Genomic DNA, 22678 nt, shown 5'->3' on the forward strand with positions numbered 1-22678 from the left:
GATACAGATGCTGTCTCCTGTTGGGAGAAGGAAAACAAACACTCAGAGGCAGTGAGCCTGGGCTGCGGGTGGAACCCGGAGCACCAGGATGGGCAGGCTCATTCTCTTCCAAGGGGAGCACAGGAAGCTCGGTAGAGATGGAGTGTCGGGTTTGGGGTTTGCAGAGGGAACAAGAAGGACCCATGGAAAGCCCATGTTTCCACCAAAGCGAGGGAGATGGGGCTTCTCCATTCTATCAATGCCACAAAGCTCGGTGCCAGAGCCTGGGTGAAGGTGGGGAGCAGCAAGGTAACTGGGGGAGAAAAGCCACACCCGTGGAAGTGAGACACCAGGGGCTCATCGCGGGGAACCACGAGCATCGTGGCAAGTTCTTAACTTACCCCACACAGATCTAAAGGAGGCCGTAGGGCTGGCGGTGCTGAGTGTTCCTGGGCCAGTGTTCCCTGCCGGTGGCAGAAGTTAAATGGCAGATCTGGCAAGTTATAGGAGGGGGCTCTGGATTCCTGATCTGAAGGCAATAATAAGGATTAGGAGATAAGAGTCTGTCATGCTGCTTTTGAACTACGAGCCTGGACAAATGAATTATCCCTCTCCTCTTCTATTTCCTTGTTTGAATCTTCATCATGAATTTGGCTGCCTTGATTAGGTAAACATCGCAGTGACCTCTCTTGTGCACTACCCTTGAGGAGATAAAGTAACCTGTGATTCTTGCTGAGTCTCCCACCCCTTTCCCAGGCACCGCGCCTTCACCGGTATCAACCCTGAGCTTTGCAGCTGCAAAAGCTGAATCTCGGTGTCTGAAGAATTAGACCTGGTGTCTGGCTCAGTGTCTACCCTCTGCCCAGCCGTCGGTGTGTGTTTTTAAGCAATGCAGGCCGTTTGGGGGATGTTAGAGTAGTGAGAAGCTGAGCAGAGAACCACCGAGTTATTCTCTCACAGTCGGGTTCCCAGAATGGGTTCCAGTGGGTCCAAACTCCCCACGGCCCTGCCTGTGCCAGTCCTGGCTGCCCACAGCCATTGGCTGGCAGCTTCCTTCTATCTCCAAAGCCCGCAGTGCAGCTGTCCGATCTCTCCTAAGACCATGGCATCGCCTTGTCTGTCCTTGTAGTCAAAAGTGCTGCTGCTTTCCTCTAAGGACACTTGCAGTGACAGTCAGAACCCACCCACATAATCCAGGGCATTCTTCTGTCTCAAAACTCAACTTCATCAGCATCCTCAAAGGGCAGGGATTAGGACCTGGGCATCTTTGGGGGCCATCATTCAACTCATCACTGTGTGTTTACTGAGTAAAACCAGGGAGGCCCCAGAGCACAGACAGGACTAGGCTGAGTGGGTCAGACACTCAGAGCCCACAATTTCAGGAGACCCTCCCTCGGCAAGATGTGCAGGCTCAGGATCTCCCAAGACGGAGCACCTGTTTAAAGTTCCTGCGCTCGGTGTCTAGCTCACCTCTACCTTAGTTGGAGAGCCTCTGTCTTGGAGTGGATCAGTGCCCCCACCTGGCAAAGCAGTGGTAGAGCAAAGATGGCAGGCAGCCAGAGAGCAGGCTGGAGACCATCCCATGGAGGTCCTGCTGAGTCCAGCTGCTTTTGCATGAGTTTGCATGCCTCTGTGTGTGTGTGTGTGTGTGTGAGTGTGTGTTGGGAGGCAGTGGGTGGGAACAGAGCAGCAGACAGGGAGGACAGCTTACTGAACGGCTTCCCACAAGTTCAGGTGTCACACCCCACCCTGGTGAGACCCCTGAGAACAGCAGGTTTTTCTCAGATACAGTCAGGGCTAGTGGAGGCCTTGCCTTTCTCTGGGAATGTGACTGTGGGCCACAGTGAACCACCAAGGACCAGAGGAGCAGCCCTCTAGAAGGTACATGCGCTTGGGAATGCAGGATAGGAAATGCAAGGGCTGGCAGCCCTGGGACTTCCTGGGGAACAGGAAGTGCAGGTGCTATGCACCCTTCACCTGCATCCACAGCACGGTCCCAGGGCCCATTTGGACCATGATGCTCCTTTCCTCCCACCTGGCATCAGCAGCACCGGACAGCTGCTTGTGTGGCTTTCTTCTGAGCTTCCTGCTGGTGGTGGGAAACCCAGTGAGCACAGCATCCTCTTCAACAGGCCTGCCTGTCTCCTCCCTGGGGAAGACACACCCCATGTCTTCCTCCACCCTCCTTGTCCTCTCCCTCACACACTCCCAGCCAAGAGGACAGTGACTCATGCTAATTATACAGTAGCAGGGAAAAAAGAAAACCACAGTTGTTTTTTTTTTTTCAACAGCAGCTGGGACTTTCTATTTATTTGCCCACTATTTATAACTCCCTTAGACAAGGAGCCCTTATCTCCTCCTCCCACTCCACTCCCACAAATGAAATTTCTCTAGGGCGGATCCAGTTTTATCTAAATTGGCCGGACAGAAGAGCACAGCCTATATAATCCATATGGAGCCAGATAAGGCTTTCTCCTTGTACTTGATATAAAAATAACCAACAAGCAAAATGAGCATGGATAGGGAAAATTAATTTACTTCCCCACCTAATTAGTAGATGCAAGATAAATGTATCTGCTTAGTGCCCCAATTATAATAATACTTAGCAGTTATGTGAATCTCTTCATCATCAAAAATACCATCCTCTACTGACACTAAATAATTAATCTCCAGGCCTGGTGTGAGTATCTTATCTGAGCAGGGGAAGGACTGTGAGGTTGGAGGGGAGCAGGAGATGCGGGTATCACTGGGCAAAAGCTGCTCCACAAGCTCCGGGTCCCTGGCCTCAGGTCCTGGGTGCTCAGGAATGATCTGTCTGGACTGCTGGCCCAGTGACAGGGGGAAGTTGAGTTCTTGGTCTCAGAGCTGTGAACATCTGACCATGTTGCCAACCTGCTCCTTCAGCACTGAATGGGACCTGTGCTGGTGCAGAGGGGGTGGAGTCCGGGAACCACACTGGAGGAGGGCTAAAAGCAGATGAATGAGCTCCTGTGGGCACCTGAAGGCTGTTCATGAACTGGCTGCCCTGCTCCTGACTCGGGGTTCAGTGGCTCAGCCCTGCCGGTTCTGTTTGTGCTGCAGTGGGATCCAGCTCCTGGCATCACTCACATCAGCTCAGAAGTCCTGATAAGGACTGTGACTCCCACACTCATTGGATAGCAGAAACTTCTTTGCCTCCAAACTCTGTGGGCTTCTACTTCCTGCTCCTTTAGATTGAATGCTTGAAACAGGCAAGATTTCAGCTTCAGGCCGAGTGAAACCTGATGCTCCACCCTCCTGAAGGCTGGGTTGCTGTCTGCTTGCTATCCTAGAAGGACCTCTTCTCCTGCTCACTCCTTCCAGCACCTTCCTCAGCCTGCTCTTCTCTAGCTAGGAACTCTCGGCTAAAGTGGAGTCTGACCCAGGCCAGGACCTGGCTACGGACAAAGGAGAAGGTCAAGGTGCCCTGCCCAGCTGCCTTCCACACTTCACACAGTCCTGCAGCTCCTGAGGTCCTGTCACTCTCAGACATCAGAACCATATTAGCATAGGAAGGAGGAGGAGGAGAGGGGGGGAAGAGGAAGAACAACTCACTAACTCAATGCAACATCCTTTAATAGATATTCAACAGTTTGTCTAAAGAATTAAAATGTTGAAATCAATTGCTAAGGGCTTAATTTTTGTGACTTTTAGAAAAAGAGAAACACGCAGTCCAGCAATAGAGTATCCACAACTGTGAGCTATTGCTTATCTTTGCAGCCAAGGGTAGGAGGAGGGGAGATCATACAAAATAATTACTGCTTAATTTGCAGCTTTATTGTGTTTTATTTTTATTTTTCTCTACTTTTATAAACATAATAGGTACAGTTTAAATTTAAAAATTGTTGAAGCTCAAAGCTACTGGAATGGGATAAGAATCATAACTTCTAATTATATAGCTTTGAGGCAATATAATTATGCAACTTTTTAAAAAAAATAAAGCAATGGATCTCTTTCTCTTTTATCATTTTCTTAATATTGGACTTTATACTTCAACAAGGAAAAAACCTAACTTCTAGATCTTCACCAATCATCACTCTACAGCTCAGTTACAAATGCATTTCTCCAGAAGGGCATTCAGGCCAGAAGCTAAGATGCTGGTTGGGACACCTACATCCCTCAGGAGTGCTTGGGTTTGTGTTCTGGATTTGCTCACAATTCCAGCTTCCTGCTAATGCACACCCCAAGAGGCAGTAGTGATGGTTCAAACAGTTAAGTCCCTGCACCCACTCGGGAAACCTGGACTGAATTACCAACTTCTGGCTTTGGCCTGGCCCAGCCCAGACTGTTGCAGGTATTTTGGAAGTGAACCAGGGAATGAGAGTCATTTTCTTCGTCTGTCTGTATCTCTCACTCTCTCTCTCATCTTCTAAAATAAGTATTAGAGAAATCCCACTTGTCTGGTTAAGACATGTGCATTCACCTGAAGGGGAGGCAATGAGACACATGTGTTTGCCACATCTCAAAATATGGCTGTGGGTTAGGGACACTTATCCCCATTGCACAGGTCAGAATCTACACTCAAAGCTTCTGTCTGATGCAGCTAGCCACCACCCGGCTCTGTTTGCCACCCAGTGGACCAGTTCAGAGCATCAGCCCAGGATGGAGATGATGACAGAACATGTCCCTGACAAAGGAGACACCACACAGAGTGCCTCTGAAGAGATCACTGAGGCCCTAGACCATGGCAGAAGCATCCACCGGCTCTACAGGAGACCCTGGCCCACAGTGACAGTTTCAAGGGGTTCAGTTTTCACTGGGTACCAAAGGGCAACTACTGGGCTTCTGTGTCAATGACTGATCTGTGGGTGCCATCTTCTGCAAACGAACAGACACAGGAGAGAGCTTGGTCTGCCTGGGATGTTGCAGGATAAATGCCATCTGCATTCAGATGACTGCTTCGCTCGAGACCGTGTCCAAATCCGGCCATCTCCAACTCTGCACTTCAGTCCTCAGTGTCAGATTCCTCGTCTTCAGAATAAGAGAAGGGAAGCCTGAAAGAACGCCTCAGATTCATAGTTCTGTATGCATGTGCTTGAGGGTCTTCAAATGAAACCTTTACAAGTACAAGGGCACTTCAAAAAGTGTGCAAGAAAATGGAACTAAGGTTTGTTTTGGTGAAATTTTACTTTAATGCATGCATAGTTTTTTCATGATGTACATTTTCCACTTTGAAGATCCCTCATATAGCTCATGCATACTGTATAATTACAGTTGTATTTTGCAACTGCTATTGTTAGAAAAAAAGATGCTATTTCCTGGGCAGTCATTGATTGATTATTAAATGATGTGAGATAAAACAAAGTGAATAATTATCATAGATAGAGTGACCAAAAATGGCAATCAATAATGATGTTTAAAGTTGAAAGATCTGAGTTTTTCTTGGAGGATGTGCATATGTTATTTTTATAATAAAAATAGCCACTCTACATACTACTTCCCCGATATGTACTACGTGTTTCCCATTTTTAAATCTTCATTGTTCATTATTATTATTACCATAATTCCCTTACACAGAAGAATAAAACAAAGCTGCAATGGGAAATACTAAGTCCCAATCCCAACAGTTCATAAGTCCAACCTGACCCTGAAGGCCTTGTGCTTTTCCCTGCACTCTCTGCTCCTGTAAAATCCCAGAAATGCAATTGTCCACTGTCACCCACTGTCACGGTTGTGTGGCAAATTACCTTCTCGCTAACATAGCCCTATAAAACAGGTGGCACCTTTTTTGGTGGTGGACACCCCTTCCCATCTTTGTGCCTGCAGTGTCCAATCTGTCTCCCACACAGCAGCTCCTGGGATTCTTAGCCTGTCTTCTAAACACTTCCAATTGCCACTGCACACTCATACCCTCAAAAATGAAACCTCGACCCAAGTTCTTCCAATACCACTCGCTCAAGTGTAGTCCAGTTTCTCTGAGATTCTACGCAATGCTCTCTGTCCCTGGCTCTAGCACCTTAAAGGTTAACCACAAGAACACCCTCCTTTTTAGAAACCTAAGTCTGCTTCACAGAGACATATGCTATATTGTCAAAAGGCCGCAGGCCTTTCTCTCCCCAAACTTTCAAAACAGAAGGTCTCCCTCCAAAATAGAAGTATATGTTACACTGTTCTCATAAAAGACAGAGACAAGAGGAGTCTCAGAGCCACAAACGTTCTATTTCCAAGTTCAGAGCAAACAAAAATATGTCAGCCCAGAGGGGATGGATTTGGAGGGAAGGGGGAGCCAGCCATGCAAACTTTATTCTATGTTTAAATCCTGACATATGGGCTATTGCTATTTTAGGATGATAAATACTGACTTCCATATTTTGACGATTAATGATATAAGAAGAAGAGCTAAGCTACATTTGAAGGTCCCAGCAGGCTGTCCCAGGATCAGTAGCTTGGGGACCCTGTCCTGATTTTGTGCACCAGACCTGAAGGAAGCAGCTGGCCTGAGAAAGGTCACTTGCTAATAAAAGAGAATGGGTGGGGTCGAAGCCAGGGCACTTGTTTGTCCTAAAGAATGTCATTGTCTAGGATCTATGTTGAACAACTCAGAGCATCTCTACTCCTCATGTCCCCAACTAAAACTGCAGGTTACAGGGGTGGGCGGGCACTTGGACCCAGCAGGTGAGACGCCACTTGGGATGCCTGCATCCCACATGAGAATGCCTGGGTTTGCATCCTAAGTCTGCTCACAATTCCCACTTCCCCATTGATAATGCACACCCTGGGAGGCAGCAGGTGCAGGCTCTGGTACTTGAGTCCCCACCACATTGAGTTCCTGGATTATATCTCTCTCTCTCTCTGACTCTTAAATAAATATAATAAATAATTTTTAAAGTACAGATTGCAGTTCTACAATGATTCCTGCCTGTTCTGAAGCCCAGGCCCTGTATCATTATATATATATATATATAAAAAATATGATATAGACTTTATATATCTCATATATATATATATTGCACATTTTGTCTCAAGAATGTTAACCTGGTGGTTCATATACTTAGGTGTTTGAAACATATATCTTTTCTTGAATTTTCTCCCTAGCTAGTGATGACACATTGGGAGCTTAGAACTGGACACAGAATATTCAATGCTGGGTTATCCACCCTGCATTTCTCAGAGACCTGTCTGGGTTTCCAGTCTCCCATGGGTCATGATTTTAGCCTGGAGTGGGAAGCAACAAAACCAGGCTTCTTTGCCAACTGTTTTCCCAGTTATGCTGACCTCATCAAGTGAATTGGGAAGTTTCCTCTTCTTCCACTATCTAGAAAGTTTGCTTCACATTCCTGCCATTTACTTCGTAAATATTTGGTATATTTCACCAATCAGAACTAAGTTGTTGGGAAGATTTGATTTCTTTGATAAGCTGGGGAATACTGATTATTTGTGCCTCTTCATGCCAGGAATTTATCTCATCAGATTCTCAGTTACTCATAGAAAATTGTACTTAGTGCCCACCTGCTGTCTTTCCAAAGTGTCTATGGGTTCCTTGGTGATGGTTTTCAGGTCTAATCATGGAGTTTAGGTCAAATATCCTCTTTGGTTTGTTTAATACCTTGAAGAGGTTATCAGTTAATTTAGGATGTTCAGAGAACTGTTGTCTTTGCTGATTATTGGTATAATGGTTATATTTTCAATTCTAATATATTTGCTTTTGTCCTAACTATGTCTTTCCTTCTTCTCTCTTTAGTTTAATTTTATGTGTTCTTTTTAATGTCTTGAAGTAAATCCTAACTTACAGTCTATATACTTAAGGTTATAAATTTCCCTTTCATTACGTATTTAAACATGTGATATTTCTGTCATTAAAAGGGTGCAGAAATTTCTCCTCTATCTCCTTAGGGTCTCCAACCAGATTTTTTTTCGTATGTACAAGTAAATATTCTCAAGAAAATGAAGACCTAAAGGAGAGTTTCAAACCAAATGACTTACATAGTAAGCTGGACAAAGAGTAGTGAATTGTGAAAATGTGACAAGTACTGGGGCTTGGGCTAGGGTAGTTCACCATGGAGAACTGGCCGGTAGGATAAAGGTCAATTTAACAAAGTTTGTTTGCACAGCTTTTCCTTGAACTCCACTTCCCATCCTTGATAAAAATGTTTCTTTCCATTTGGCATGGGGAGGGCATTTTCCACATGGGAATTTCACCTCCTGCTTTCAGCAGCAGAAGGAAAGTCTGAGTGATCTTCTTGCATCTGTTGTTTTTCCAGTGCCTTTAACTCAAAATAGTTAATATGTCAGCGCAGTGTATTTTAAGGTAGTGTGTTCTGAACTCCTTCATTGTCATTTAGTTTATTATGTGTTTTTTTTATTCTAATTTCCATTTTGTGTGTCTTCTTTTATTCAGGTATCATTTAGAAGTGATACTACTTAATTCCTAAACATATGGGATGTGCCAGTTGTCACTCTTCTACTGAATTCTGCCACAATTTCTCTATGGCCAGAGAAATATTTTGTATTGCCTTTTTCCTCATATTTGTATTTACATTTCTTTTCTACTGTAGCACCTCACTGCATCTAAACCTGAAAATTTCCACCATTCAAATTTTTCCTTTATTCCAGCAATTGATTAATTTTGTAAGTAGCCAATGCTCTTTAGATGTATGATTTTAACTCTTTAAATCAAGAATCTTGCCAGTGTTTTATCTTCTTGTTCCACTCAGTAACACTGAAATATGCATATCATTCGCATAGATCATGGCTTTGGTTTTTGTTTGTTTTAATTTGTCAATATTTTTCTTTGCATATTTTGATGCCATTATGAGTTCAGTTTTGTCCCCCAGAAAGATAAACTGAAGTTCTGATGCCTGGAACCTGTGCATGTGACTTTATTTGAAAAGAGGATCTTTGCAGGTAAAATTGAGTTAAAATGAGGTCACACTGGATTGGGGTGAGCCCTTGTTCAGTAGGATTGTCCTCACACTAACAGAAAACAAAGAATAGGAGAACGCTGTGTGCAGACACAGAGTGGTAGGTAGTGAGAGAGCCAGAGACTGCAGTGACGCAGTTGTAAGCCAAGGAATGCCAAGGACCCATGGACACCACCAGATGACGGGAAGAGGTGAGGAAGGATTCTGCCCAGTGTCTCAGGAGAGCTGGCTTTGCTGATACTTTGATTTGAGGCTTCTCTCCTTCAGAACTGTCAGCAAATTTCTCACCTTGTTACAACAACCCTTGAAAATTAACAAAGAAATCCTATTACAGATAAGCAGAAGTTTAAAGTTTGTGGTGAGCATAAGGTTAAGTCGCCCAGTTGCTCAGCTGCTGATCCAGCTCCCTGCTAATGCACCTGGGAAAGTGGCAGCAGATGGCCCAGGTGCTTGAGTCCTTGCTACCCACAAGGGAAAACCACATGGAGTTCTTGGTTCCTGGATTCAGCTTGGCCCAGCTGTGGCAGATGTGGCTGTTTGGGGGAGTGAACAAGCACATGGAAGTGTGTGCTCTCTCTCTCTCTTTCTCTTTGTAATTACATTTGAAGTAATCATTTTTCTTTTTAAAAAGATCAACGTTTGTGTAATTTCATGGTAATTTAAATTTTTATCTTTACTGCATCTCCTGTTTACCTATATTTTTGCCTACACACCTATTTGAGTATTAACATCAACACCCCTCCTTCTTTTTAGTGCTTGTGTGATGCATCTCTTTGCACTTTCATTTGCATATTCTTGTCTCTTACATTATATACTTTTTAATCAAAATAAGGCCAATAACCTGTCATTTAATTGGTCTATTTCATTTTTCTAGCATCCAGGGACAATTTCTGTATTTAAAACTATGCTTTTTAAAAAAAAAAAAATTTGCTCTCCATTTTCCCCACGCCTTATCTACTGTTTCTCTTCCTTCTTCATTTTGTTTTAGGAATTAGCATTATTACTTACCAGTTCCCTCATTCACTTGTTGTTAGCTTGTTCCTCGAGAAAATCTGACATGAACTCTTGACTAATTAAAGCCTAATGCAGTCAGTACTTGTATCATTTTTTAGACAGCTGAGGACAGCAGCGCGTCACACCTGTGTTTAATTACCTCCTATCACACAGGCTGCTGAACTGTTAGACTTCTAGAGAGTTTAACCCCTACAACATGTTATCATTGTATCTACATTTAGTATTCATCCAAATGTATATAGATACTTTTTATTGATCCCTGTTAAAAATAAAAGTGGGAATAAGAGAGGGAGGAGATGTACAAGTCAGTACACGTTCCCTCAGACCTACCCTTAAGGGTAGAGCTAGAAACTTGCCATGGGACTCCAAATCCCATTAAGTTGGCAGGTGCCAATGCCATCTTACTAGTTAAAGTGATCAGTTTAAGTTCATAACTGATCATAAAGATAGGTTTAAGTGTCAAAGGGATCACATAAATAAGATGAAGTGTCTGCTAATAATAATATATAGAATTAAAAAGGAAAGAATGATCCAACACGGGAAGCAGGATACCCAGCAGACTCAGAATGATAAAAGCCCTAAACAGCACTCTGGCCTCAGAATGAGCCCTTAAGGCATGCGGATCTGGCTAAAAATCCCATGAGAGTATTTTAGGCATGGAAAGCCAAGACACTGTGGCAAAAAAAAAAGAGATCTATATGAAAGATCTCTGTGAGTGAGATCCCAGCAGAAAGAATGGGCCATCAAAGAAGGAGGTACTTCTCTGAAGGGAGGAGAGAACTTCCACTTTGATTATGGCCTTGTCTAGATAAGGTCAGAGTTTGCAGACTCAGGAGGCTTCCATAGCCTTAGCAGCTCATGACAAGAGCTTTGGGTGGTCACTGACATCATAAATAAGAGTGTCAATTGTTAAATCAACAACAGGAGTCACTGTGCACTTGCTCCCTGTGTAGGACCTCTGCCCTTAATGTCTTGTACTATGAGAATTACTGATAAAACTAGTCTTCCGACAGTACTTTATAATTTGTGTGTCTGTTTTTGTGTTGAAATATTTACTTAGTATAGAGTTGATCTTCTTTATATAGATAATTAAAAATGAATCTTAATGAAGAATGTGATGGGGGAGGGAGCAGGAGGTGGGATGGTTTTCAGGTAGGAGGGTGGGTATGGGTGGAATAACCCCTATAATTCAAAAGTTGTACTTATGAAATTTATATTTATTAAATAAATCTTTCTATAGAAAAACAAACAAAAAAGCTTTTTACTCCTTTCTTTTTCAATTTGATTATGTATTCCCAGTTGGGTGTGTGTGTGTGTGAGAGAGAGAGAGAGAGAGCGAGAAAGAGAGAAAATCTTTATTTTTGGGGTTCATATTTGAATGTCACTTTAATTCAACATAGAAATCTAATTTTTTTGTTTATAAGTGACATAAAAACATTTATGGAGAATCATGGGATGTTCCAGTATGTTTACATAGTAAAATGTCCAATCAGGGTAAACATAGCTATCTCCTCAAACATTGAGTATTTCCTTAGGGTGGAAACATTCAAAATCCATATTCTGGTTTTCTTTTTTAAGATAAGCACACAGCACATTATCCTTAGCTACAGCCACCCTACTGTGCAAGAGAAAACCAGAATTTTTTACTCCTGTCTAATAGTGCCATGGTACATGTTCATCAGCCATTCCTCACCTCTCCCAACCCCCACTCCTCCAGGCTGATAATCAGCACCTGACAGGGGACGTATGTGATATCAAGACTTTGAGATTTCACATGGGTGATGAGATCATGCAGTGCTTGTCTTTCTGGGCTTGGCTTATTTCATTTTATATGACTCCCAATTTGACATACATTGTTGCAAGTGACAGAATTTCATCCATTTTTAATAGCTGAGTATAGGCACCATAGTTTCTTTGCCCATTCATCATTTGATGGACATTAGGTTGTCTCCATCTCTTGGCTGTTGTGAATAGTGCTGAAACAGACATGCTAGGACAGATGTCTCTTCAGCAGAGTGATCTTGCTCCCTTGGATAGCTACCCAGCAGTGGGGCAGCTGGATAATATGGTAGGTGAGAAATGTCTGCAATGCTTGCCACAATAGGTTGTGCTAATCCATATTCCAAACAAAGCTGTGCAAGTATTCCTTTTCCTCCACATCCTCACCAAAACTTGGGGCTTTTTTGTCCTTTAAAAAAACAATAGCCATTCTGACTGGAGTGATGTGACATCTCATGATGGTTTTGATTTGCAATTTCCTGTTGATTAGCAAAGCTGAGCCTTTTTTTCCATGTACTCAGCCATTTTTATGCCTTCCTTTGAGAAATGTCTTTGTAAATCTATTGCCTGGTTTTCAACCAGATTATTTGGTTTTTGGTATTTGTGGGGAGCAACCCGGACTGGACTGAGTTACTGGAATTAAGACTTATTCTATGCATCTGCTCTCCCACAATATGGCGCTGGGAAAGGAGGCAACAGCTTCTACCCAGCTGCCTCTCACCAACTTGACAAGCTGCAGGACCTGCTCCTGATTGGAGGAGAGCAGCGTACTCGGCATGTGGGCAGCCGAGTTAGGATTGGTGGAAGAGGACTATAAAGGAGGAGAGAGATGGCATGCACCAGGAACATCTAAGGGGAACACCTGTGCAGCCCCCGAGAGAGCCGGCCGGTGGTGTGCCGCTCCCCCGCGGAAGTGGGGAATGTGGCAGGGGGAACCGCCCTTCCACGGAGGTGGAAGGGTCGGTAGCCAACCCGGGAAGGACCAGCAGCCAACCCGGGAAGGACCAGCAGCAAACCCGGGGAAGGCCGAGCAGACAAAAGAACAGCGCAGGGTCCGGTGTCGTTCCTCCACGAAGATGGGGAGCGACAGGTATTCAGTAGTTTTACTTCTTTACATATTCTGGCTATTAACCCTTGTCATATATGTAACCTGGAAATATCTTCTCTTATTCTGTTTTTTGTCTGTTCATTTGCTTGATTTTTTCCTTGCTATGTAGAAGTTCTTTAGTTTGATGAAATGCAGTTTGTCTATTTTTGCTTTTGTTTGCTTTTCAAGTCTAACACAAGAAGTCCTTACCATTGTAATGTGCTGAAACACTTCCTTTATGTTTTCTTCTATTACTTTTACAACTCTAGGTCTTACATCTTGGTCTTTACATATATATTTTGAGATTATTTTTGTACCTGATGACAAATGGGGGCCTAGTTCCATTCTTCTGCAAGTGGATATTCAATTTCCCCAGTACCATCTGTTGAAAAGACTGTCCTTTCTCCACGGTGTGTTCTCAGCACCTTTATCAAGGACCAGTTGGCTGTACATGTGTGAGTTTAGTTCTAGGGTTTCTGTTCTGTTCATTGCTCCGTGTGTTTTGGCTTTGTGCTAATACCATGATGTTTGAATTATTATAGCTTTGTAATATAAAATTAGGTGGTATAATGCCTCATCCTGTTTATCTAAAGATCACTTGGGCTATTTAGGATTTTTTTTTTTGTCTCACAAAATTTTAGTAGAGTCTTTTCTAATTGTGCAAAAAAAAATTTCCATTTTGATAGGGATTGCAATGAGTCTGTAAGGTGCTTCATGTAGTAAGAACATTTTAGCAATACTGATTTTTTTCAATCTATGAACACAAGATGTATTTTCATTTCTTTGTGTCCTCTTCAATTTCTTTCAACAAATACATAGATTTCATTGTTTCATTTATTCCTAAATGCTTTTGGTAGCTATTGGGAATGGAACTGCCCTTGTGATTTGCTTTTCAGATAATTCACTGTTGAGGTATAACATGACAGATTTTGGGGTACTGATTTTATAATCTGCCACTTTGCTGAATTTGTTTATTCTACTTTTTGAGTGAGTGGAATTTGGGGGGTTTCTATATGTAAGATAATGTCAGCTGAAACCAATGACAGTTTGACTTCCTCATTTCTGAATCAGGTGTCCTTTATTTCTTTTTTTTTTTTTTGCCTAATTGCTCAGGCTAGGACTTCTAGTGCTGTAATAAAAGTGGTGAAAGTGAGCATTCCGGTCTTGTTCCAGATTCTAGAGAAAAAAACCTTCCACTTTTCCTTAATAAGTATGATGCTAATTGTTCACTTGTTACATGCGGCCTTTGTTATGTTGCAATGTGTTTTTATATACCTATTTTGTACAGAATTTTTATTTTGAAGTTTATCCAATTCCTTTTCTGCATCTATTGAGATGACCATTTGATTTTTCACCTTCATTCTGTTGATGAGGTGTGTCACATTTATTGATTATCATATGGTAAACCATCCTTATGTACCTGGGATGGATTCTACTTCTTCATGGAGAATAGTCTTTTTCATGTGCTGCTTGATTCAGTGTGTTCTGTTTTGTTGAGGATCAGTACATCTGTGTTCATCAAGGGCACTGGCTTATAGCTTTATTTGTTGTTGCTGTTGTGACCTTGTCTGGTTTTGGTTTCACAGTAAGGCTTGCCTTGGAGAATGAGATTTGAAGAATTCCTTCTTCTATTAGAATTAGTAGAATTAATATAAATTCTTCTTTAAATGATGGTAATTCAACAATTAAGTCATCTGGGTTTTCTTTGCTACAGGACTCTTTATATTATTCCAATTTGAAGGTTTTCTTTTTAACTGACACATAAGCATTTATGGAGTACCACATTTGATCCCATTTCTTGTTATTCATCTACTTACGTATTCGGTATTCTCGTAATTCAATATCGGCAAGGTGTGTGTCTCTAGATGTCTGTCCGTTCCTTTAGGTTTTCAAATGTGTTGCCATACAACTTTTCATAACAATCTATAATACTACTTGATATCTCTGTGGAGTCAGATATAGTCTTTCTTTGCATCTCTGATTTGCTTATTTGGCCCTTGTCTCATATTAATCTAGCTAATGGTTTGTCAATTTTGTTTATATTTTCAAAGAACCAGCTCTTCATTTCATTGATGTTTTTTGGTATTTTGCCTGCACTTCATTTATTTCTGCTCTGAGTTTGATTATTGCCTTCCTTGTACTAATTTGGGGTTTGATTTCTTCTTGGCTTCCTAATTCCTCAAGATTCAGAAGTGAGTTGTTTAGTTGAGGTTTTTCCTCTTATTTAAGTAAACATCAATTGGTACCGCTTCCCTCTTTACGACTGCCTTTGATGTATCCCATAGGTTTTGGTGTGCTGTTTTCATTTTCATTCATTTCAAGAGATGTTTTAATTTCTTCTTTGACTGATTGGTTGTGCAAGATTAAGCTAATTTCTATGTATTTATGCTATTTTAAAAGGTTTTTTGTGGCTTCTCATTTTATTGCATTATGGTCATTATATTCAATGTAATTTCTATTTTTAAAATGTTGTTGATATTTGTCTGGTGATCTACACATGATCTGTTCTGAAGACTGCTCCTTGCAGTGTTGAGAAGAATGTGTATTCTTCTGCTGTTGGATGGAATATTCCGTAGAGGCCCTTGAGGGCCAATCTGATGAAGATGCAATTCAACACTGAAGTTTTCTATGTTGAGGTTTTTTTTGGATGACCTGTCCATTTCTGAAAGTGGAATGTTAAAGTCTCCTGCTATTACTGGACTGCAAGCTATCTTTGCCTTTAGGACTAATAATGTATGTTTTCTACATTTGGGTGCTTCTGTCTTTCCATTGGAGAACTTAATCCATTCACATGTAAGGTAATTATTGATTGGTAAGTCTTATCAGTGCCATTTTGATACTTTTTTATGGTTTTATTGCTCTTTTGTTTTGCCTCTCTCTCTCTCTCTCTCTCTCTCTCTCTCTCTCTCCTTCCTTCCTTCTTCTCCCCTGCTCCTACAATATTCCTTTGTGGTTAAAGTGATTTTCTATGGTAGTGTATTATAATTTCTTGCTATTATTTTCAATAAATCTATTAGAGACTTTTGCTTTGTGATTACCATGAAGCTTCTTTAAAAATCTTTTGTTTCCTTGTGCTGTGGCACAGCGGGTTAAAGCGTTGGCCTGAAGTGCCACCATCCCATATGGGTGCCAGTTCAAATCCCAGATGCTCCACTTCCGATCCAGCTCTCTGCTATGGCCTGGGAAAGCAGTAGAAGATGGCCCAAGTCCTTGGGCTCCTGCATCCATGTGGAAGATCCAGAAGAAGCTCCTGGCTTCTGGCTTCAGATTGGCGCAGCTCTGGCCATTACGGCCATCTGTGGAGTGAACCAGCGGATGAAAGACCTCTCTGTGTGTCTCGACCTCTCTCTAACTCTGTCTTTCAAATAAATAAAATAAATCTTTAAAAAAGATCTTTTGTTCATAAGAGGTGATTGTTTAAAAACATTTATTTTATTTGAAATATAGACATAAAAAGAGAGGTAGAGAGAGAGCACACTCTTCCATTTGCTTGTTCACTCCCCCAAATGACCACAATAGCCAGGGGTGAGCCAGGCTGAATCCAGAGGCCAGGAGCTCCATCCAGGTCTCTCACTGGGTGTCAGGGGCCCAAGCACTTGGGCCCTCTTGTGCTGCTTTCCCAGGTGTATTAGCAGGGAGCTGCATTGGAAGGGGAACAGGCAGGAATTGAACTGATGCTCATATGGAATGCAAGCCTCACAGGCAGCAACTTAACCAGCTGTGCCACAACACCAGCCCTGAAGCTATTTTGAAATGAAAGAAACTTGACGTTGATGGTAATGTTAAGAAAAACAAAAAAGCATGTAATACTAATAAAACCATACACTTGCACTCCATTTCTTCACTCATGTTGAATTATTAATGTCTCATTTTATACCTTTGTATATTTTCTCTTGACATTATTAACTATCTTTTAATTTTAACCCTTATATTAAAAGTCTAAATATTGCACACACCCTGTTACTACACTGAAGCACCCTGAATTGATATATTTAGCTGCTGTTATCAATGACTTGCTCCCTATAGCACGTCTTGCAATATAGGTCTGGCAGTGAGAAATTCTTTCAGCCTTTTTGTCTTTATCTCTCCTTTCTATAAAGTACAGCTTTCTCAGGCACAGTACTCCTGGCTAACCTTTTTTCTTCAGTACTGTGAAAATCTCACCCCACCCTCAGGTTTCTGCTGAGAAGTCTGAAATCAGGTGAACTGTATTATTTGTACCTTTTCCCCTGTAGCTTTGGGGAGAAAAATCTCTTTATCATTGATCTTGAAAAACTTGATTAAAATCTATCTCAGGATAGATTTGGTTGAGGTCAGATCTGACTGGTGACATGTGACCTTTATGTACCTGGATAGTTGTATTCTTTTCTCTAGACTTCAGAAATTTTCTGTTATTATTTCTTTGGATATGTTTCTCAACTTTTTAGATGTACAAATCCTGAACCCAAATTACTTGGATATTTGCTCTTTTCATGCTACCTCAAAGTTCCCATAAGCTTTCTTTATTTCTCTTGGTTATTTTTTTCTTTTTTCCCTTCAGATTGTCTATTTTTAAATAGCCTGTCTTCAAATTCACTGGTTCTTTTTTTGTTTGATCTAGTCTGTTACTGATGTCTCCTATCATGATTTAATTCCCTTCTCAGTTGAAAGAATTCTGTTTGATTTTTAATAGATGCTTCCATCTTTCTGTCAGGTCTCTCTGTTAGAGCATTAAATCATTTTTCTGTGTCTTCTGGAAGTTCATCAAGTTTCCTTAAAATAGGTGTGTTAAATTCTTCATGTGAGCATTTAGAAAAGTCAGGTGCTAGGTGGTTGGTTTCTGGTATTTTATTTTGTTCATTAGGTAAAGTCACGGATCCCTGTGATTTCTTATGTCTTGTTTGTATATACTGTCATCTGCCTACTTAAGGCTTAGTTATTTTTTCCAGTTTTTCCAATCCGGTTTCATTTGTGGCTATCCTTCCATAAATTCTAAGTGGTCTGCTTATTTTCTTGGCGCCTATGGGCACTACACCACATTAGCACTAGATGGCAGCCTAATTCAAAGTTTACTGTGTGTCCACTGCCTATCCACTGCCTCAGTTCCAGGGCAAGCCCTGAGTCTGCACTTCATTCAAATCTGCACTTAATATGCTAGTCACAATGAACTGGGAAGCACCCAAAAATGGTTGGTCCATTCTTATGAGTCTTCCCCTGTTGGAGAGGTAGGCCCAACACCCAAGCCTGGTGTCACCCATGTCACAATGCTAGCTCACACCCAGAATCCACAGCAAACTGGACCAGTACAGCACAGGGTTTAGGACCAAGGCCCACACTGTTTTTTCTGATGCTGAGACTGGTTCCCAGCCTGATACTACTGTAAACAGCCATAGCAGATACTAGCTGCATGTAAGTCCTATGACTCTGCTCAGCATTAGGGTAGGTCCAGAGTCTCCACTCACAGGTATTTGCCTGGGGACAGTGACAGTTAGGAAATGCCTGAAGTTGGGTCCTGAGACAGGTTATGACTCCTTGCTGCCTTCCCAAGAATGCAGGAAGGGTGCCAAAGGCAGCCACTCAGCTGGGTTATAGTTGAGTTTCACAGTCATCAGGCCTTGTGCAATCTCCAGGCACAGATGAAGCTGGTGATGACACATCCAGAAATGACTGTATCCCATGAGAACATGGATCTTCACCTGATATCAGGGCAAGCCAACAGACTCCATCCATAGGCACCTGCCTTGCATTCCAAGCTCTTTGGAGGGGACTGGGTACATGAATAACTGTCTAAATTGCTGTCTCTGCAAGGAGATTCTTGCTCAAGCATCTTATTCAGTCACCACCTTACTCCACCTTCCTAGAATTCTAAGTTAACTGGTTTTTATTTTCTCTCTGCACTTTCAACTTATGATTCTGCATTATCCTCTTTTCCATTATTAATGCTGAGATATTTTTTTCTGTTAGCCTTACTGTTGCCCCATTAATGAAAAGACTGTTATTGAAAAGATCAGTCTTTCCCATGGTTTCAGGGTGGGGTGAGGAGGCTCCAGAGGGCATGGCTAAGGCAGTGAAATGCTGTGTACTATAGCAGTGGTGCTTACTATACATTATGCGTTTGTTATAACTCAAAACTATACAAAGGGAAAACCCTAATTTACACTATGGGCTTTCGGTCATAAAAATGTGTTGACATCTACCCACTGTTGTAACACATGTTCTACACAAATGCAAAATGTTAATCACCGGAGAACTGGAGGGAGGGAAGGGTAGTAAATGGGAACCTTGTACCTTCTGTATGATTTTTCTGTAAACATAAATTTGCTCCAAAAAATATTTTGAGTACACAAAAGACTTGAACAGACACTCCAATAAAGATGATATAAAGATGCTAAATAAATACACAAAACATGTTCACTGATATTAGCCATTAGGTAAATGCAAAATAAAACAACATAGACTTATAAAAATGTCTTAAAAAAGATGTCTACTGTTCTATCTTGAAATAAGAAAAAGAAGAATCCGAAAACACTCAGGATAATGTGACCCCATCTTTTTTTTTAACTTTTATTTAATGAATATAAATTTCCAAAGTACAGCTTATGGGTTACAATGGCTTCCCCCCATAATGTCCCTCCCACCCACAACCCTCCCCTTTCCCACTCCCTCTCCCCTTCCATTCACATCAAGATTCATTTTTGATTCTCTTTATATACAGAAGATCAGTTTAGCATACATTAAGTAAAGCTTTCAACAGTTTACTCCCACACAGAAACATAAAGTGAAAGATACTGTTTGAGTACTAGTTATAACATTAAATCTCAATGTACAGCACACTAAGGACAAAGATCCTACATGAGGAGTAAGTGCACAGTGACTCCTGTTGTTGACTTAACAAGTTGACATTCTTGTTTATGGCATCAGTAATCACCCTCAGCTCTTGTCATGAGCTTCCAAGGCTATGGAAGCCCCCTGAGTTCACTGACTCTGATCATATTTAGATAAGGCCATGGTCAAAGTGGAAGTTCTCTCCTCCCTTCAGAGAAAGGTACCTCCTTCTTTGATGACCCGTTCTTTCCACTGGGATCTCACTCGCGGAGATCTTTCATTTAAGTTTTTATTTTCCCCCCAGAGTGTCTTGGCTTTCCATGCCTGAAATACCCTCATGGGCTTTTCATCCGGATCCACATGCCTTAAGGGCTGATTCTGAGGCCAGAGTGCTGTTTAGGACATCTGCCATTCTATGGGTCTGCTGTGTATCTCACTTCCCATGTTGGATCATTCTCTCCCTTTTTTATTCTATCAGCTAGTATTAGCAGACACTATTCTTGTTTATGTGATCCCTTTGGTTCTTAGTCCTATCATTATGATCAATTGTGAACAGAAATTGATCACTGGTGGCCCCATCTTTTTAAAAATCTGTATAATTTATATTAATGTTATATAAGAATATACTTATAAGAATACACAATAAATTCAGCATTATCTCTGAAAAGTAAATTTAAAAAATGTCTTTAGAAAAAAACATTACTGACAATGGCAAGATCTAACAAAGATGTGGAGCAACTGCCAGTATCATACATTGCTGATGAGCAGGTGAATGCAAAATGTTACAGCCCCTTTGAAAACAGTTGGGCAGCCAGCGCTGTGGCTCACTAGGCTAATCCTCCGCCTTGTGGTGCCAGCACACTGGGTTCTAGTCCCGGTTGGGGTGCCAGATTCTGTCCTGGTTGCCCCTCTTCCAGGCCAGCTCTCTGCTCTGGCCCGGGAGTGCAGTGGAGGATGGCCCAAGTACTTGGGCCCTGCACCCCATGGGAGACCAGGATATGTACCTGGCTCCTAGCTTCAGAACAGCACGGTGCGCCAGCCACAGTGCGCTGGCTGCAGTGGCCATTGGAGGCTGAACCAACGACAAAAGGAAGACCTTTCTCTCTCTCTCTCAGTGTCCACTCTGCCTGTCAAAAAAAGAAAATGAAAAAGAAAAAAAAAAAAGAAAGAAAACAGTTGGGCAGTAGCCGGCACAGCGGCTCACTAGGCTAATCCTCTGCCTTGCGTTGCTGGCACACTGGGTTCTAGTTCTGGTTGGGGCGCCGGATTCTGTCCCGGTTGCCCCTCTTCCAGGCCAGCTCTCTGCTGTGGCCCGGGAAGGCAGTGGAGAATGGTCCAAGTACTTGGGCCCTGCACCCCATGGGGGACCAGGATAAGCACCTGGCTCCTGGCATCGGATCAGCACAGTGCGCCGGTCGCAGCGCGCCAGCAGCGCTGGCCATTGGAGGGTGAACGAATGGCAAAGGAAGACCTTTCTCTCTCTCTGTCTCTCTCACTGTCCACTCTGCCTGTCAAAAGAAAAGAAAAGAAAAGAAAAAGAAAAAGAAAAAGAAAAACAAAAACAAAAAGAAAAACAAAAAGAAAAAGAAAAGAAACCAGTTGGGCAGTATTTACAAGGATAAACACACACAGTATGTTCCCACAGCTCCCCTTCTAGGTACCAACTCTATGATAGTTTCTAAGCATTTTTCAAACGCCCCATTCACGTGTCTCTTTACAGTGCTTTGGTGATTATTCCCCCATGAAATTTAATACTACAGATGGACTGTGCATCAGTTTATGTACCTATACTTGGTGCTTTATGTATAGGAGGAGTAGGATATTATTTGCCTCCTAAAACCAATTTTCCACCTTGGGATTATCCCTTTCTTTGAGAATATGTGTTCTAGAAAAACACAAACCCATGTTTGTACAAAAAATCAGTTCATGGAGAGTTGTATTAGTTCTATTTGTAATTCCCAAATAATGCAAATGCTCTTCCATGGATTAAAAAGAAGTTTGGGTACATCTGATACAATAGAAGACTGTGGGGAGCAACTCGGACTAGACTAAGTTACTGGAATTAAGACTTATTCTATGCATCTGCTCTCCCACAATATGGCGCTGGGAGAGGAGGAAACAGCTTCTACACAGCTGCCTCCAGTTCAACCAATAAACAGCAGAACCTGCTCCTGATTGGAGGAGAGCAGCGTACTCGGCGTGTGGGTAGCAGAGTTGGGATTGGTGGAAGAGGACTATAAAGGAGGAGAGAGACAACATGCACCAGGAACATCTATCTGAAGGAACACCTGTGCAGCCCCCGAGAGAGCCAGCCGGCGGTGTGCCGCTCCCCCGCAGAAGTGGGGAAAGTGGCAGGGGGAACCGCCCTTCCACGGAGGTGGAAGGGACGGTAGCCAACCTGGGAAGAACCAGCAGCAAACCTGGGGAGGGCCGAGCAGACAAAAGAACAGCGCAGGGTCCTATGTCGTTCCTCCACGAAGAGGGGGAGTGACAGAAGACGATTCAACAAGTAAAAGGAACAAGCCACTGATATCCAACATGTATTAATCTCAAGATACTATGCTGAGTGAACTAAATCAGACACAAGACTGAATCACATATGAGTCTCTCTAGTGATCTCAAATAGAGTCGCTGAGACAGAGGACAGAACACTAAGTGCCTGGAATTAAAAGTGGGGTTACATGGACATCCACCAAGGACACAGACAGTTCAGGGTCAAGATTATCCTGCTTACCATGTTGGTGGCTTCTGGAATCTATGCCTCAATCTGTACACCACAAATCTTATCATAAACGAAGAAAACATTTTCAATTGACGAAAATGAAAAGGATTCCACACAAATAAACCCAAGACCAAGCATTGTTAACAGGTCTAATCAACAAAGGATATTCACAGAAGTTTTTGAGACAAAAGGAAATATCACTGGGAAATTCAGGTGTAGAAAAAAATGAAAAATCATTGGGCATGGAATGAATATCTGTAAAATAATTTCTACTTTCTACTTATTTTCAATTTAAAATTTTAATTCACTTTAATTGCTTTTCTTTTACTTACTTTCATCTTAATTTAAGTATCATTTTTACTTTAATTTTATTTAATCATTTTAATTAATTTTAAAACATCAAAGATATCTGAC

General features: G+C 42.0%; 1 long non-coding RNA gene across 1 annotated transcript in view; it reads right to left on the bottom strand.

The window, feature by feature from the left end:
- LOC127488767 (uncharacterized) overlaps positions 1–22678 on the bottom strand; it is a 346163-nt gene that overhangs the window by 104760 nt on the left and 218725 nt on the right. Inside the window, exon 2 of the long non-coding RNA XR_016221749.1 lies at positions 381–508. This is a non-coding gene — a long non-coding RNA (uncharacterized LOC127488767). The remainder of the gene's footprint in view (positions 1–380; positions 509–22678) is intronic.

This window comes from Oryctolagus cuniculus, chromosome 15 (assembly GCF_051225735.1).
Source record: "Oryctolagus cuniculus isolate XC-2025 breed Fujian yellow rabbit chromosome 15, ASM5122573v1, whole genome shotgun sequence".
Taxonomy (NCBI): Eukaryota; Metazoa; Chordata; class Mammalia; order Lagomorpha; family Leporidae; genus Oryctolagus; species Oryctolagus cuniculus.